At 36.5% G+C, this 19,548-nt stretch overlaps 1 protein-coding gene across 1 annotated transcript in view; it reads left to right on the top strand.

Annotated features, from left to right (window-relative positions):
* The first annotated feature begins 1,329 nt into the window (after positions 1 to 1,329).
* HTR2C (5-hydroxytryptamine receptor 2C) overlaps positions 1,330 to 19,548 on the top strand; it is a 212,637-nt gene continuing 194,418 nt past the window's right edge. Inside the window, exon 1 of the mRNA XM_006217417.4 lies at positions 1,330 to 1,896. The gene's annotated coding sequence lies outside the window, so the exon portion shown is untranslated. The remainder of the gene's footprint in view (positions 1,897 to 19,548) is intronic.

Genomic DNA, 19,548 nt, shown 5'->3' with positions numbered 1-19,548 from the left:
AATGCCCCTATCGGACTAAAACAAAAAGTTCCGTTTACAAATCGGGAAACCAAGGCACAGAGAGTAGTGACATAGAATAAGTAAGGAACCTGATCATTACTTATCAATGCTCCCACCTCCTTCCCCATCCCTAACTTTTGGAGCTACTGAGACAAACAGTCCCCAGAGGGGCAGCTCCCTTCCCTTCTGCGATCTATGGGTTTCGAGCCACCAATCTGCTGCACGGCCTCCACGTAGCCTCTACCATATAATCGCTGCTCTGCCGACCGGTACCAAGTAGCAGAACCAGAGTCTCGATCTCTTTCTTAGGTCCAGATACCTCGGACTGGCTGGGAGCCAGTTCCCACTTGTACCCATGGCCCTCGGTACAGTGCCACCAATCCTCTGCCGGAACTTAAGGAATCTGCTCTGCCCTCCTTCGCGGTGGGAGCACCTCCACTACTATACTTGGTCTTGGTGCCTCCGAAGCGTCTCTGCCAAGGTGGCCCTGACCGCCCTCTTCTGCGCTGCGGCCAGAAGAGCTGTTTTCTGGACTGCGGCTCGGCCTCCAGTTAGTGCCAAAGGGAGTTTTGTGGTTCACCCCTTGCCCTGCTGCCTTGACCATGTCATAGCAGCCCTCGCAGCTGCCGGGCAACCAGCTGACTGTGGGCCCCAAGCTCTGTGCAGGAAAAAGAGATGCAGCCCCACCTCAGAAACCCGAAGGAGTAGCCTTCAAGGTGTCATTCTAAGCACTTATCTGGGCTTTGTGGGTTCAAGAAGGGAACGAAGCTGTGCCCTCTTGGGGTACGAAGGCCAAAGACTTTACTTTCTTCCTTCTCTGCATCTGGGGCTGGGGACAAGGGTAGGGAATCGAGCCTTAAAACAGGGCCAGGGCCTTTGCGCACTAAATGTAATTTGACCCTGTGAATGCCTCAATTGTGCCACTGGGGAAAGGGACAGGAGTCGGGGAGAGACTTTCAAAGCTCGTTGGAACTTCCAAGACTTGAGAAGTGTTTGTTGAACTGAAATGTTCAAGGGTGTGGTGTGTGTGTGTTTGGGGAGGGATGTTCTTTGACTCTTTAATGGTACATTCTTGAGGACCCTCTCCTCCTGGCTGACCCTGGTTCCCTCCAATCTCCAGACCTTATGAATCAAGTTAACCACCATCACCACCACCACCACCAGCACCACCACCGCATCTCGCGCCCCCTGCCAGTAGGCTCCAGTTGCACCAAGAGACTGGTCCAAACAGGCCGGGGGCAGTGGAATGCTGAGCGCTGATTGGCCACTCTTGGCTCCGCCCCTCATCTCTCGTTTAGCCCAAGAGCGCTGTGCAGCTTCACCCGCGCAGGGTAGGCGCTCTGGTGCTTGCCGAGGACGCTCCACTCCTCGGGTGCCCTGATCTTTCCGATCCTGCCATTGGAGCAGCTAGACTGCCAGCCTTGGCTGCTCCATCGGCCTGCCTGTCTCTTACCTGCGATTGCACATGAACTTTTCTTCCTTCTTCTGGCACACCGTTGTCGTCGGAGTCGTCGAGATCGTCGTGGTGCTCGCGTGATGGCCTTCGTCCGTTTAGAATAGTGTAGTTAGTTAGGGGCCACCGAAGAAGAAAGAAGATGCGAATAGTGCAGAGATGCTGGAGGTGGTCAGTTACTATGCTAGAGTAAGATAGTGGAGCAAGAGAAGCCAAACCTATCCGGGGGCGCACGGTCGCCCGGAGGAGGTCGACTCGCCGGCGCTTGCTACCGCGCCGAGCTCCCTCCGTCCCTCCCTCCGCCGAGGCGCGAGATTGCGGCGCGCAGCGCAGCGCAGCGCACTGACTGCCGCGGGCTCCGCTGGGCGATTGCAGCCGAGTCCGTTTCTCGTCTAGCTGCCGCCGCGGCGACCGCTGCCTTGCCTTCCTCCCGGACGCTTGTGGTAAGTTAGAGCCCCAGGCGACATTGCTAGCCAAGACCCTAACGGTTTAGGAGGGGGATGGGGCGGGGAGCGGGGACAGGTCCCGGATGGTTGCAGCTTGCAAGACCGCACTGGCCTGGGGGGGGGGGCGGGGGAGCGGGGGGTTGGGAGGGACTCTGAACGCGCTCATCGCGGAGAGACTGGGGTCTCAGGGAGGAGTGGAGGGCTTAGGTTCCACGGGAGGGGCACCGACGTCTCAGAGGACGTTGGGAAGGAGGGAACTCGAGATGAGGGAGCTGGGCGGAGGCGGGGGTCTCGAGAACACGGCGCCCGGGAAGCCTGGAGAGAAACAGAAGGCGGACGTGGGGTCTCAAGAAGTGAGGAGGGAGGAAGGAGAAAGAGAAATTGAACGTGGATATCTCTGGGCAAAGGTTCGGGCTGCGGAAGGTGCAACTGAATTGGGGGAACAGACTACGTTTTTAAGAAATCAGATAGCGGGCAAGTGGGAGGGGGCTCAAGGCTTGGGGCAATGGGAGCAGAGGAAGGCGAAGGATTCTCTATTAAGTTCTCACTGAAAAGCGACCCTAATTTTCGGAGGGTTTCAGTGAACACCGGTAACTCAGGGGAGATAAACACTGCAGATCTGTCTTGGTGTAACAGCTGTTGGCTGAATTTGAACAGCGCTGCTGATGGTCACGTAAGTTTAAGAGGAGAGTATAAGGGTATAGAGCGAGCCTTTTTATTAGCTTACCTAAGTCACTTGGTGACAGTTTTATATTTTGAAAAGGATTGCCGAGAAGTCTCCAGCACTGCCTCTTTTTCCGGTTCCTTTACTCAGTTTAACCTGACAAGCAGCCTTAACAGCGTACCTCGGAATTGCTAAGCATGAGAACAGGTTGCCGTTCCTGATGTCACATAAAGTTCGTCATTGCAAAACGTATCTGTGTGTTTGTTTCTTTTCTGCGCCATGCCCTTTGCTTTTTGCTTCATGTTGGGTAATATGCGACCAGAGGTGACAAACATTGTGTTTTGTGTTCGAGACCCCTTTTAAGCGACAGAAGTCCTCCACTCAAATCCAGCGGGCAACATTCGGAACTTAGAGAATATTTGATTTGTTCGAGCATCATTGCCCGTACCGAGCAGCTTTTTCATTAATATTTACCATCACAGGACCCATCCAAGTAATCCTCTGACTGCAGAGCCGCTAAGTGCATGTGCCCCTCACCGCATACCCTTTTAGGCAGTCTAACCGAGGGAACCTCCCTCTAGGGGGAACTAGCACTGAGCTAAAATGATTGGGGTTGGGGGAGATGCTGCGCAGTAAGTAACCTCTTGGGCTCCCCCGTTTGCAGACATTTGTGACCTCACACACACAGTACTACAAAGGACATTTGTGTTCCAGAGTTTAAGTTTATCTACATAACAGCCATTCTGACAATCAAAATATGAACAAGGTAGAAACCAGGTGTTTCTGTAGTTGACTACGTATGTGTAGGCACAATGAAAAAGGCCAACTGACATGCCCCACAGGGAAAAAAAAATAATTTCTACCATGATAACTTCATTTCCTTTGTAGTATTTAAGTCACACTGAATACTGAATACTATCTTTTTGGAAAAGTATAGTTTCTTTGCCCCATGATACCTTGATCTCTGGGAGTCATCTTACCTCTCCCCCATGGGTAGGGGGAATTAAGTAATTTTTTTTTATATTTGGGGAAGATGGGTTATAGAATATTTAATTAAATTTCTCATTCCCTAAATATGTTCTTCTGGTCCTCTGGAAGGAGATAAATTTGTTTTGTCCGCACCATTTTTTTTTCCTTATAGCTTTTATCGTCTACAGCAACAAGCCCAACACAAGTCCTGAAATTCAGAAGGTGAATAAGGCTTGTAATTGCAATATCAAGGTAGGATCTGGGATGCTTAAGCCAACACTGGCAGTATTTTCCTGTCTGCATAATCTAGGTTATTAACCTTTCCTATGCTTTCTTAAGAGGTCTATATCTAGAACTGTCATGAATGACGGTGATGACTTTTTCAGATGACAGGCTTTGGTGCAATATGAATTCATGGGAAGAGAGGTGAGAACTGACATTTTTGCAAGCCTACTGGATGCCAGGCATGGAGCCAAGAGCATTACATATATACATTATTTCACATAGTCGTCATAAATAGCCTATGAAGAGAAAGATATTCCTATTTTATTGGTACCATTGGATTTTCCCCTTTCATTTCTCAAGGTATTCTTGTAGATTTATTTAAGAAAATGGAATAAGAAATATAAGAAATATTTCTTTGTGCTTTCAAGGCTATATGGGAAGTATGTGCTTATTCCTTTAGCAGTAAAAGTAAGATCTAAAAAACTAACATCTATGATGTAATGTTGGGCTAATCCATTACGGGTTTAAACAACATGGACACCTCACCCACCGAGATTTACAAATTGTAGATTTCTTGTCTGGAAAATAAATTTTAAAACCATGTTAGATTTGCAAGATTATCACTACCCTTTGGAATTTAATTATTCAGGAATATTTCTGCATTTACTGGTAAATACCTAAATCTAAATAATAATCTGAAGTCTGCATCAAACTCCAATTATGTTAGTGTTCCATTTGTGTCCTTCAAGTAAAACGTATTACTCTTCAACTAAAGGAAACACAGAAATTAAAACAAAATTTGAGGGAGAGGTTATCAGTAATCAATATTAAGTATCCTTGACTACTTTTATTAAATTGTACAAGGCCTGAGATTGAAGAAGGTGTCTGCTTGCTGAACACACTGGCAATTAAATTTCAATTTACAAAGACTCCAGACTCTTTGGCCAGTATCATTAAAGAATCTCTTTCTACCTTCCCTTTATAGCAGTGGAATATCTCACAGAATGAGAATGTATGGTGTTTGTATTGAGATTGTTTTAGTAGAGCATCTGATAAAGCTTAGTGACCTAACAGAAGAAATAATAAATTATGTCCTACTAATGGCGTGGATAACCATGAGCAAACTAAGAAAACTTGACCATAAGTTGGGGTTAATAATATGTTATTTAAATATAACAGTATATATTAATGTCATATGTTAATGTAATAGTATATTAATCTCATCTGATGTGAAACACATGGATATCAAGCATTTAAAATTTTTTGAATTACTGCACAAAGCCACATTTTATTATTATTATCATTCATTTGTCACTGTTCCAAGATACTTACATTATCTGCAACTTTTATACTATTGAATCACAGAAACTGCCAACTACCAGATTAATGAGTGTTCCATTAACTGATCACTCCATCTCTGCCTTTCTTAAAAACACATTAGAGCTTTCTCATATACTGAGAACATTGCTGCAAAACAGCCTCGTAATCTCCATTTTAGACAAGTAACTTTGAAACCAACCAAGAGGTTAAGCTCCACCATCATTTAGCCAGTTTCTAGCAGATTTAATACTAATGCTCATATGCAACAACTCTTTGGTAATCACTTCTGAAATTTCAGTGCACAAATAATTTAGTGAAAACAGGATTTCAAATAAGAGGCACATGAGCAGGAATCTGAATTATGTTTTGTCTCCCTGTACACAACATCTCTACTTCACCCTATCTATTCCTTCCTCCCTTCAGTTGTAGTAAGACTATGCCATCTGCAATTAACCCCAATATCTTCATATTTGCTTATTACAACATGGTACATGTGGTGGGCATTTAATAAAGTTAATCTCATTAATTAAGATTAACTTTATTCATAGATGACCATGTAAATGGTCAAATTTGAAAGGAACTGGAAAGGATTTTTGGCTCCCAAACTTCTTTAATCTTAGTCTTTGTCTCCTTTAAATAGAAACATCCACTTAGAGGGGTAACATTTTATCATTACCTATTAATAACGAGGCATAAATTTATTGACAGCTATCAGAAAGAACTTAGAACTACATTGACCAATACAGTAGCCACCTGACACATGTGGCTATTTAAATTTAAATTAATTGAAATTGAAAACAATTGTAAATTCGGTCCCTTAGTCTCAAAGGACACCTCTCAGCTACTCAACAGCCACATGTGGCTACTGTTTACTTATTGGACAGTCAGATACAGACCATGTCTATCACTGCAGAAAGTTCTTTTGGACAGCAGTATACTAGAAAGTAGGGACCCCCAGCCATTTCACTGAGCACTTCCTCTACCTCCTTGCCTTAACCAAAACCTGGATTTCTCCTATGTGGATTCCTCCTACAGAAGTTTTCCTACTTCCTGACAGATCTCTAAAATGAAGATGAATTAATTCTCATCCTCTACCTCTCCCCACTTCATGAATCTTATTACTCCTCCACATGTAAGGACTTAAAGCTACAGCTGAAACTCTCCTAGTTCCATTTTTTTAACTTCCAAAATGCTAGAACATGTCTCTTCTACTTTTGTTTAAACAATACTTTTTGAAACATACACCATTTGAACATTTCTTTCTTGTCTCTGCTATGTACACCTTCATGGAAATTTTTGGTACCTGGTTCTTTCTTACTATTCATTTTTAATCTTTCCATTCTCTGGAGACTTCAGTATCCATGAAGGTTGCCAGTTAACAGTGTAGCCTCATCATTCCTTGACCTCTTATTTTCTATTGTCCTCAACTTCAGGCCCATGGCCACACCTGAAATGCATCGATTTCTAAAATTTTAAGCTCAGGAATACTACCCTCAGATTATGACATTCAGTCCCAGCTCCACCACCACTTTTGCTTCCCTTGTACCTGCTCTTCAACCTCATCAACTCTTGCTGGGCCCTTCCAAAAGGGCCTTAGTTATAATGCCCGCTCTTTGCTTAACTTCATTGTCTTCCTAGTCTGACCCTGTCAGTCATGCCTGTGTTTCTTATCATTACCCAACACACGCTCCTCATTGCCCTTTCATTGCACCCACCGCACCCACGTTTTACCTCCACTATTTTGAGTTAACCTATCCTATTTTCTACTCTGATTGTGAGCATTAATGGAGAAAACTAAGAAAACTACACATTTACAGTTATTAAAATGTATTAGCCCCCAAACTGCTCACTGATACAATGACTCTTTTTTCACCCCTTTGGAAGTTATCTTTTTTAGGATGATTATTTCTTTTTTAAATTATTTTTATTGTGGTGAAATACACATAGCATAAAATTTACCATTTAACCATTTTTTGAGTGTACAGTTCAAGAGTATTAAATACATTCACATTGCTGTGCACCCCTCACCACCACCTATCCCCGTAAACTTTTCATCTTGTAAAACCAATTCTATACTCATTAAACAATAGCTCCCCATCCTCCCTTACACCCAGCTTCTGGAAACCACCATTATACTTTCTCTCTGATACAATGACACTTAATTCTCCAAAATCTTGAGCTAGCAAATGCATATTCCTTAGTTTGAAGGTTCATTACCTTCCCATTGGATAATGGTCTACCTCAACTTTTCCTGCTTCTATTGCCATACCTCAGCCAATTATCTAAATTTTTTGTGAGTAAATTTACAAAATTCACTATCCATGTTTATCTGCCAAATTAGTTAATTATAAGATGAAGGTGAGTTTAAAAGCCTATAAAAATTATGGATTTCAGTAAGTGTTTGAGCCCTACTATAAGTCCAACACTTTGTTGGATGTTAGAGAGGTGATAACACACATTACCCAATACTTCCCTAAAGACGCTAACAGTCCTATTATATAGAAATGGCAACTCCATGTAATAATACAGTTCTTCAATTTATGACCCAGGCATCATTGATTTCTCTCTTTCCTACCCTCACATTCAGGATGAATCAAATAAAAGTGGGTCAATCACTTGCTCGACTTGGAATATAGTTTTTACAACCATAAAATGAAAAAGTTGAAGTAGATGATCTTTCTGTAAGTGTTCTTCTAATTAACCTCTTTGTTACAAACAAGAATGCAGAAAACACTAAGGCTAAATGACTTTACATCTCTAAGGTTATAAATCTACAGGCACAAATTACATGAATATATAAAATGGGAAAAAGAATATGGAGAAAACGGCCCCAAATTTTACCACTGCAATAAAAATAGTCAGAATTCAAAAGTTAAAAACACTGAAAACCTTAGAAGATAATATATTTCTATAAAGTAATTTGATTTTTTTGCCTTGTATTAGTACCATTTTCAGAAAAGCAGGTAAGTTTGTTCATATCCATAGTGGATATTGTGAGTCTCTTGATTCGGAGTGAAGCAATAAGATCAAATAAAAGTACATTTATTTCTGCAGCATAATATAGAATACATTTATGGCAACACCCATATTGTTAGATATTTTTTAAAGACCCCTCCTCCCAAATTATTTTGCTTTTATGGTAATTAAGATAATGCTCCTTCTTTCTGCCTTGGAGTCATTCTTGGATCACCTCTCTTCATCTACTCTCAATTAAATCCATCAATACAGCTTCTGAAGATTTTTGGCAAAATGCTGCTCAGATGTGTCCCCCTTTTCATTCCCATTGTGATTTGAGAATCTCAGGGTAAATGTTTTAAAGTTCACTTCACATAACTCCCCAGTTCTATGTTTGAAGTCTGCATACTCCCCACTCGCACCACAATGGCACAAAATAATGCTGTTCAACTCCTAGGCAAAGCATATGTAGGGTTAATAGTAACCAGATGCCAAAGTAGCTGTCAAATGCCAAGATGAAATAAACAGACTATAAGGTGTGTCATGAAGTGATGATCTCCAGGCAATGGGGGACATTGGGGAGTGACTGAAGACAGTCTTATGCTTCATTCAGAGAAAGATGCACTGTCTTATTAAGGCAGAGAAAATGTAGGGGGAGATGAAGTTATTATAAAGCCAAGAAGATATGCTTAAAATTAAAATGGGTTATGATTTAGATTTCAGGGTCTCCTATGTGCCAGGCATGGTGTTTAAGTTTTCATATGCATCATCTCACTTTTTAATGTCAGTCTTCTCTTTCCTATTGGATTATGAATTCACATAGGACAAAAATTATATATTATTCATGTTTATACCCCACCCCAACCACCCTCTGCATACATCATTACACATTGTGGGTTCTTTCAATATATATTTGCTGAATAATGTATATATAAAAGTACACAAGCACTATGGAAAGGGGGTTTTATAGTGCAAATTTAGAATTAAATGACTTGGGTTCTAGTCTTTGATGAGCTCAGAAAATAACGGTTATGAGTCTTCAACTACATAAGAAACCTTAAAAAGGCTAAAGCCAATTCTCACGTCAGGTCTTGCCCTTCTCGTTTTCCATTCACTCCACTGTCCTACATTTGAAATGATTTATGTTTTTTTTAAAGATTACTGAATGAGTGAAGCTATCCTTTCTTTTTGTTTTTTATTACTTAAAATAAATTTAAGAGATCATTGGCTTGCAATAACAAATTAAACATGGCCATTTTTTGGTGGTTTAAATTAAACTCTCTGTAGTTACAAACCCTCCACAAGTTACTTAATGATTTAATAGGATGAATAATACCCTGCTGTCTTTCCAGAAACCATTGATTTTTTTCTCAATAAGATTTCTACCCCATCTTGAATGGCGAATCATAACATGATAGATATTTTACTTTTTGAGGGAGAGAGGGAAGATTTTAAAACTTTTTTTTAATTGAATGTTTAATAGACACGCGAATTTGAAAAAGAAGTAAAGGTCAAATGGATCAAAATGATTCAGCAAAAGTCTTTTCAACATGAAAGCACTGCAGAAATACAAACAGTTCCAGTGATTCATATTGTCAACCTTTGAACATCAATAACTCCTTTACCCATAGTAAAGAAGAAAATTAGAGATATTTATGCTTTCCCATTTAAAACTTTCCATTATCTTAACTCTTGGAGCTATAAATTTTCCAGGACGAATAAATATATATCACATACTACCTATTTGGTAATATAGGTACTTTTATTGAGATTCAACCCAGTATCTGTTTTACATTCTCTTTTATTACTTTTTATATTTGCTATGTCTTTTTAATTTTCTATATTTGCTATTGTTGATTTTTTCAGCCTAAAAGCTACTCTTGTATTCTCCTTTCCCTCTTTTTTCCCCTCATTATTTATTTTCTAACAAGGCAATATATGTAGTGGAAGTTTTTAATAACACATTTACTGAACATCCTTATTATTCATATATCTACTTCTCATATCATAATAAAATTTACATTTGTAAACATATAGAGTTTTCACATATTTTTCTCATATATTTTCTCATTTGATTTTAAACATACCTGGGAGTTAATGATGGCCAATATTATTACAATGATTGCACAAATAAGAAAATTAAGAGTAAGAAAGTTTAAATTATTCATCCAAGGTCACACAGAGTTGGTTGTATAGCCAGGATTTAAATAAAGCCAGGCTTTCTCATACAAAATTTCAGTCTATTTTTAGTACATCCCCTTCCCCTCATGCCATGGACACTTAGTTCCAGAGGATTTTATGTGTTCACAAATAAATGGTGCAATTGAGAGAGAGAGAGAAAGTCCTATTAATTAAAGAACACATGATAAATGTTTATTTCTCTACAGAGGAGCGGACATTCATTTGCATATGCTCAAGGTTTAAATAAATATAGGCTGATTGATGAGCAAGATGACTTTGATGAAAACAAAAAATTCCATATCAGTTTCTGCAGAATATATAGTAAGGCTAACTGTCCAGTTGTACTTTAGTCAGGGAAGGTTTCTTGAAAATCAACCAAGCCTGCTTTGATTTCCCCTTCCAATATTTCAAAAGAGTGCTTCAGCGTATGTCTTCTTCTTTACGTTTATAACCATTAGCCCTACCCAGTTCACATTTCCTGTGATATCCAGAGCCCTGATAACAGAGGACACCTTGTACGTTCAAAATAGCATTAAATACAAGTATTAGGAAAGACTTTTTATTTCATAAGAAAATTCTGATTAGTATAGCATGGTTCTATTAGTTCTCATTAAAATATTGACAAAATATTGAATTATTTTACCCCAAATTCAGCTTTCAGTGGAGAATTTTAAATGGGACTTCATTAATATCTTGCTGAAATATCAGTGTTGTCAATGCTTAGTTTATGATTGAGTTTCCTAATTAGAAATTACGTTATTCCTTTAATATATTCTTAGATTTCATTGGATATGTAAGCTATTACTTTATAAAGGACTTTAGAAGAAAAGGAAATTTATGGACTGATATTCATCTGCAGGCCTTTAATTGCATTTCCTATAATCTTTCCCCCTGTATCACAACCTATTTTTTACGAGGAGTATTCAATTTACTCTATTTGTATTCAGAACTCTTCAGTCTTTGAGGGTGACCTCAGATGATAGGGAGAAGAAAAGGAAAATTCATTTATGGTTTCTTCATGACTTCTCTTTGTGTTTAATTTGGTCTCTAATTACATGCCCCTGAAAAAAAAATCTAATTCATTTATTACCATCTTTAGTGAATCTAAAGTTATATATTTGTGTTGGAATAAAATAATTTCAAAAGAATAATTCAGACTTTTGTACTGAGCCAGATTTTTATTTTTACACTGAAGCCAACTTTAGATCTAGCTGAGTAATCATGTAGATTTATATCGTCATCATCAACAACAAAAAAAATATTTTTTAACACTTGATTATGCATAACATTGTAAAAACATGGTAGAGAGTATAGTATTTATTCTTAGCAGCACAGAACTGCCAAGCCAGTATTTAATGAACGTTTCTTGTGTGGTACGGTTCTTACCATGGAGGGACTTACATTTTATTTGATAAGATAAAATACATAGACATTCAACAAAAACTGAGACATTACATAATGGAGTACTAAATTTTGTGCCATGTGCAAATGAAGAGGGAGAAACAATTAAGGGAATTTTATTGTAAGAGATAGGAACTGAACTGGATCCCAAGGGTAACCAGGGTTCGAATTGACACAGAGGAAGGGAAACATTCCAAGGGGCATGGGACAGTCATGCTTCACAGCATGAGAAAAGATAAATTAGGGACTAGTTACTGGCCTTGGATTGAAGTATATTTAAGATAATGGTGAGACATGCACCAGCAGATGTTCTTTGATAGCTGAAAACATGATATTTGATATCTGGAGACAGGTTAAGCCTGGAGGTAAAGGAATTTGGAGCAATTCATACTACTCTGGTTTAGCTGAATTTCAAAACTTCCCAAGGGAGAGAAGGTTGTAGACAGAAAAGAACAGAGATCCAAACTTTAAGCATTGATTATTCAAAGCTCGGGGAATATCTAAGGATCATATTTATCATAGAATCTTCCAAATTAAACACTTTCTCAGTTTTCCCCCCAACTTTATACATTATTATGTTCAATGATTGTTAAGATTCTGCTCTGTGTAAGACATTTGACTGAGTATTCCAGGGCCTCCCAGAAGAGGAAACAATGCTTAGTTCTTCTTTCCAGTAGTTTGGAGTCTAGTTGGAGATACAGTATATGGACTCTACATAAGGGATTTGGCAGAAAAAGGTCACTGTTGAACTTAGAGAAATTTCAGGGAGAAGAGTAGATAAAAAAGCGATTGTATGGAATTAAAATACTAATATAAAAATCCCATTGCCCCAAAGCCTAAAGAAGAAATATGAATTTGGATAAACTCCCTCAGGTGACTTTTTCACTATAACCTAAACACATAATGACCAAATCTCTTTTTTACTGACTCATAGAAATTTTCAGATGGATAATATTTTTATAAAAAGAAAAACTCCATAAACTTAGAGTCATTCATGCTCAATCCTGTTGCTCTAAAGTTACTTAAAAATCCATCAGCAAACATGAGTTCAGCACCTCCTTTGTGTGCAGAAATGGGTTAGGTTAGTTGAACAATGCAGATGGAAATAGTAAGATTTTTAGGAGTCATGAATTATTTGTTATTAGCAAGCCCTTCGATATCTGAATTACACCTTGGCTTATATTGCAAATAAGTAAATGATGAGCTATAGTTTACCCTCTCAGATAAAATCAGCTGTCTGAATATCAATTGATGATTAGTTCCCAACACCAATAGAGTTTTTATTAGATTATTTATGGAGTTTGATAATTTTGATAATTTATTAGCTTACTTGTGGGGTTTGATAATTTTAAGAATATTAGCAAAGTACTTCATGATTCCTAAATGTGGTTATGAAAGCAACCACACATTGAGTACTAAGCATTTTAGTAAAACAATAGAACAAAAGTATAATGATAGCATTTGTAACAGACTTAATATTGCTTGTGCTTTAAAGATGACTAAATTAAGGCCTTAGCATCCCCAAATTGTTCCAGGTCACACAGCTAATCACTGGCAAAACTTACAAAGAAAACCCAAATCTCCTAAATCTGAAATCAGTTTCTTTTCCATCATGGCTCACTGCTTCTTGAAGGCTATGTGGCATATTAAATGAAAGCCTCTAAAAATTTGACTACATCTTATTGTCCTTGAGAAGCATGTCATGCTTAATAAATTCAGAATGAGCAGAAAATGCATTTATATTCTTGGCTTCAATAATTAGAAAGTTAGTACACGTATGTGAATACTTTCAACATTGACTTTTATTCTTATTGACATATAGGTAAAAAATGCATGTGTGTGTGAGATATGATATACATTACACGAATATATACACAATGAGAGAAAAAAACATGTGAAATAAAAATAAGAATTGTGTTAGGTTTAATTTAGATGACTGACCAGTTGACAGGTCATGCACACTTATTTATGTTAACTTTTATTTCTTAATTTGTTAGAGCAACAGAAGTCTGAAACAGCTCAAGGCTGGGTGTTTCCTTTCTATAAATTACATCTTTTAAAATGGACAAATGCAAGTGTGAGTCAGTAGCTACAGAATTTCAGCTTTAATCCATTATGTCATTTTTATAAGGAAACAAGTCAGTGACCTTCATGTGATTTTAAAGACAATGAATCTGTGAATAACAGAGTCAGTAAAAGATGAAATCATAACATAAACAGTCATGAGTTCCATGGCATGATCTGAAAGGTAAAAAAAAGGACATTTTACAGAATGAAATCTGTTTACTTCTATGATTTTTCCATTATTCACTTGTGGGCCTTATATATATTGGACTGACTTGAAACCGAATTGAAACATTGACATAGCTTCTAAGCAAATTTTAAATAGTTACCTTTCATTTAGATGTGCACTAGAAGAAATAGTAACCAAAAAGAAAATGGCTAGATAGCTCAAGAAAATCATCAATTGTATGTTTTGATCAGTGGTATCAATTTTCTATTCATTCAAACTTTTGTCAGAACTTTTATAGTATTACTGAAATTGTTACATAATATTTACCATTCCATACAGTAGAGAAAGAAAAACTCTTTGTGGTTGGAGGCTATTCAGGGAAGAAATCATGGGAACTGCTTGAAAAAAGAGTAGAGGAAGGGAAAGGAATTAACTAGTATTGCGTCCCATCATATCCTAGTCAGTGCATTTGGCGAAGTACATATATTATCTTATGTAGTTATTACAACCACCATAATAAATAGGAAATGGAGACATAGGAAGTTTAAATCACATTTCCAAACACATAGCTAATATGAGTAGAGCCAGGAATCAAACCTAAGTCTGCCTGACTACAAAGGTTGTGTATACTTTTTCCAAGGCACCTTGATTAACAGCCTTGAAGTTTTAAAATATCCCAAATATTCATGGAAAAAAATACATTCTCAGTATAAAAACTACTTAGTCACCGACAATGTTCTCAAAGAACTTAAATGGAAGACAAATCAGGAGACATTAGTCATATATTGGCTTCTACAAATCAAGAATGTGTGTACTTTCAAAGATCTCAGATTTATTTTTAAAGATGAGGGAATAACCATTTACTAATAGAAATAAAGATGGAAAAGTGTGCAAAATGTTTCTCAATAATAGTAATTGGTAATGAAATAAGAAAATGAAAGAAATGAATCACAACATTTTTTAAAAAGACCAGACACAAATTATTTGGAGGTCTTTGTGGTTAAGAGCATTGGAGTAGGTAAAGGTGAAAAAAACATAAATGTAAAGCTGTGGAAGATGGTGTTTAATAATGAGGAGTGTTGTTATATTTGGACAGGTTAATATTGTTATCTATATACTCTTTTTTAAAACTTTTTTAAAATTGAAGTATAGTCAGTTACAATGTGTCAGTTTCGGGTGTATAGCATAATGTCCTAGTCATGCATATACATACATATATTCATTTTCTTTTTTTTCTTTTCTTTTTTTTAATTGAAGTACAGTCAGTTACAATGTGTCAATTTCTGGTGTACAGTACTATGTCCCAGTCATGCATATACATACATGTAATTGTTTTCATATTCTTTTTCATTAAAGGCTATTACAAGATATTGAATATAGTTCCCTGTGCTATACAGAAGAAATTTGTTCTTTATCTGTTTTTATATATAGTGGTTAACATCTGCAAATCTCAAACTCCCAAATTTATCTCTTCCCATCCCCGTTCCCCCAGTAACCATGAGATTGTTTACTATGTCTGCAACTCTGCTATATAGTAAGCAAGTGCTTTAAGAGTAGTTTGGGGGACAGTTTTAAAGAGCAGTTTAAATATGTTTTAGGATCTAAGCTCTCTTATCTTAAAAATGAAGATAATAATTTGTGCCTTGAAGGATTGATCCAAGGATATATAATGTATAATAGATACGAAGAATCTATCACATAATAAACTCTCAAAAAAGAGTGAAAAAATACACAAGACAGATTCACCTTTAGCTACCCAAAATCACATTTACTAGGGAAAAAAGTCAGTCATAATAACATAAGAAGCATTTTGACTACACATATCTTGAAATTCCATTCTTCCTTTCATAACATAATAAATGACTCTATTTTCATATAATTAGTTATATATTTTCATAATTAACAAACTAATCTAAATATGGCACCTGCATTTCATTTATATTTTTGGAAAGAAGGGAGGTAATTAAGTTTATTTATTTACTTATTTATTTATGGTTGTACTGAAGATTGAACCCAGGACCTCGTGTATGCTAAGCACGCACTATACCCTCCGCACCCCACCCCCACACTTGTGTTTTAAATGCAAATCATATTAACATCAAATTTTAAAGCTCCATTTTATGTCTTCCTATAATTTTAAAATGTTTTCTTCTGGTATATAACTTCAGATTGATTATATATTTTGTATTGAGTTTTGTAATTTTTACAGTGAAGTTTGTCACTTCAAGTTGGGTAAATATTATAACTAGATGGTTTTTAATAAAAATAAGGCATACTAAATAAATCTACCTGCTACCTAAAAATATTTTAAGAATCAGTTTCCAAATACTATTCAGAGCTAAAGCCTATAGAGTATTCAGAATCTATCACTAGTTTCTAACTCAATTCTAAATTCATTAGCTTAAATTTCTTTTTAAATTAAAATCACCAGTTGTATATATGCTGGTTCAATTTAAACAAAAAGAGAATAAATAACCTTTAATAAACCTTTAATAAAATAACCTTTAATGAATATCAAAGTGCTTAGAGAAGCTAAAATCAAACACAATTTTTGGCCATAATAAAGAATTTATTGCATTTCTTCCACTTGGCTATTTATTGAATGCTTAGAGACTTGACATTTTTCTCATCAGGGAAGTAACTGGAATGTATAGCTTGGTATTAAGATCAATGATCAAAGAGTCATCTCAAATAGAAAAGTTCACATCATTCTCATTATATATAAACACTAAATATTTGCTGATGCGAGAAATAGGCCAGAAAAAAATTGACCTTTGAATGTATCTTATTCAATTAAATAAAAGCCTTTGTAATGCCTTAGTTGTCTCGCCATGTTTGTCGTAGTTTTAGGGTTTTTTTTTAATGTCCTGTCCCAGCTTCTACATCACTACAAAATGACACATTTTGTTTACACATGGAGAGCTTCTCATATTAAAATTATTTTTAAGTTAAAGCCTTTTTATGATTCTTAGATGTATAAATGTTTATACTATTATTATGTGAAATTAATGTATTCCCCAATAGATTTTTAAGCAATACACTCAGTATATCTTTCAAAGTTACTTTAAGATCTGATTTTTTCATTTGAAGTAGTGAACTTAACCCCTCAAATTTTTTTTAATTCATTGAGAGATCATTCACATGCTCTACAGTCCACCCATTTTAAAGTACACAACTCGACGGATTTTAGGATACTCACAAAGTTGTACAACCATCACTACAATGTAAAATATTTTCATCATACCCCAAAGAAACCCTATACATAGCAGTCACTCACGACTCCCCTGGCTTCTCCTCTCTCCCCACAGCTCGAGGCAACTGGAAATCCTTTCTGTCACTATAGATTTTCTTATTCTGAAAACTTACAAACTTTTAACATATGTACATACTGGGGATGTCAGAGAGGTTGTTTTATACTAAGAGAAGCTGGTAAATAAAATAAAAGAAAATTTGCAGTTAGAACTAGGCAATAGGGTCTTGACTTCTCTGGTTAAATCTTTAATTGTTTCACACTTTTGAATGTAATAAAATTTTGTATCTGAGCTTCTTTTATGCTTATTTTTGTTACTCAATTTTATTGTAGTCTTGCACAATCAATAAAAAGGAGGCATCCTCAAAGTAATTCCCTGTTCAAAAGCAATTGATTAGGAAATCTAAGTTTCAAATTTGAAAGTTAAACTTCTAGTCCATTTGTTTCGGTTTTCCCATTCTATCCAAATAACACTTGCCAAACATCCTTTCCAGAAATGCACCTTTTACATCAGAACAAAATTTGTATATATGCTATTTGCAGTTGAATGCCATAAGAATCAGTTGATTCAAGCTTGCCATCTGTTTTTTTTCCTAAATCTCTAATATGGAACATATTTCCTTAAAATCACACCTATTCAGAAGATTTTTATAAAGAAAAACTGCCTCTCCTTATTGGATTTGCATTATTCTTTTACAATAGTGATGTAGCATAACACATTAGTAGGAACTTTCAATTAGCATATGTTTTAGCTGCCAACATCAAAATTTTTTTAAAGTATGTAAAACCTGAATACAAAAACTAAGGCATTCCAGGCAAAATATGATATGTACTATTTAATATGCCCCCCATTAAAACAATCTCATGATGCCTATTTTATTTAAATTTGTACGAAAAATCCCATTTACATCCCCAAATACATGTTTTATCTTTTTTCAGTATGTGTGCTCTATACACACTAGAAAATAACTGTTTTTGTTATCTGCATTGTACTAAATATAGGATGTAATGGAAAATGCATCACTTTGTATTTGAAAGTTTTCTCCAGTGGGTTTGCCTTTTGTAATTGCCCCTTTGGTTTGCCATGTTCTGTTGGACTTCTGATTCATTGTTCTAACAGTCCACTTCATTGCTCTCTTTGACATGACACGGTAAGTTTATTGTGTTAGACAAAGACTGAGATAGTAAAGAATCCACGGTAGTTTGAAGAGAAAGTTAAGAAAATTTAAATGAATAAATCAACAGGATAAGGCAAGAGGATATGTTTGCTTTAAATAGTGTATAAATAAGACTCAGTGAAAGAGAAAAAATGTTTTGAGCAAAAAGTAGAAGAAATAGAAAAGGAGAAGAGGATACTGATGGTTCAATTTATCTAAATTTCTAGAACTGGCAAAAATAATCTATAGTGATAGTAGTTAGAAAGTGGTTGCCTGGAATTAGGGGCTGGGGATGACCACAAAGGAGCAGGAGGATGGAAGCATTCTATATCTTAATTGGCATGGTGATTACACGGGTCTGTGTATCTTTATCAAAACTGATCAAACTCTACATTTTAAATATGTACATTTGATTATATGTAGATTATTCTTCATTAAAGTAGTTTTTTTTTTAATGTCAAGGTGAGCAGTAGAGTATCTTTTGTTTAGAATGTGATCGTGTTTTAATCCTGAATGAATGATGATCCCTTCTTTTTAAATATGGACTGTCCATGTCATTCCAAAGAAGCACATTCAGCTCTTTTGTAATGATAGCATTTACTCACCCTGCTCAGGATTGAGTACTGGCATTTTAATGATGACTCTTAGCCGCATTAAGATAGGCATTTCTATGGTAGACATTCCACTCTAAATGCCTACTTTTTCCCCATTCCAACTAAGGAAAAATAAATCAGCAAACTTATCCATTAAATCTTCACAAAGTTCTTATAACTTTTAAAACACAATTCTGAATTGAAACTACTGTTTTATAATATCCCTTTTCAGGGTAAGCTGAAAGCAAAATAACAATACTTTTTGTAGGAAAAGTATGATAAAGTCTGTCTTAAATAATCACAAAATTACTCTTAATGTCACTTTATAAATCAGTTATAAACAGCCTCAGAGGTAATAAGATTGAACATATGAAATTCAAAAATACCCTATGCACTATTTTTCTAGGAGGGAATTTTATAGTGTTTGGACTGATATGTAGAGTGAAGTTGTGGTCGGGGGCAGCTTTCTTTTCTATCTAGAATCACTAGCCTGTGAAGGAGAAAAATCTGTTAATGTCATGGAGGAATTTAAAAAAGTAACCATTCAGTAAAATGGATTGAAACTTGAAATGATAGAACGTTGATAGTAAAATATACTTCAAGTTTATGTGTAAATAGCTGAGAGAAAAAGACAAGGAAAGAAGAGTGTATGATGGATGGAAAACATTAATATAAAGGATGTCACGGTCGTGGGGGAGGGG

The sequence above is a fragment of the Vicugna pacos genome, chromosome X (assembly GCF_048564905.1).
Source record: "Vicugna pacos chromosome X, VicPac4, whole genome shotgun sequence".
NCBI classification, from domain to species: Eukaryota; Metazoa; Chordata; class Mammalia; order Artiodactyla; family Camelidae; genus Vicugna; species Vicugna pacos.
The sequence above is the reverse complement of the archived record's forward strand: the minus strand, read 5'-3'. Positions and strand labels throughout refer to the sequence as shown.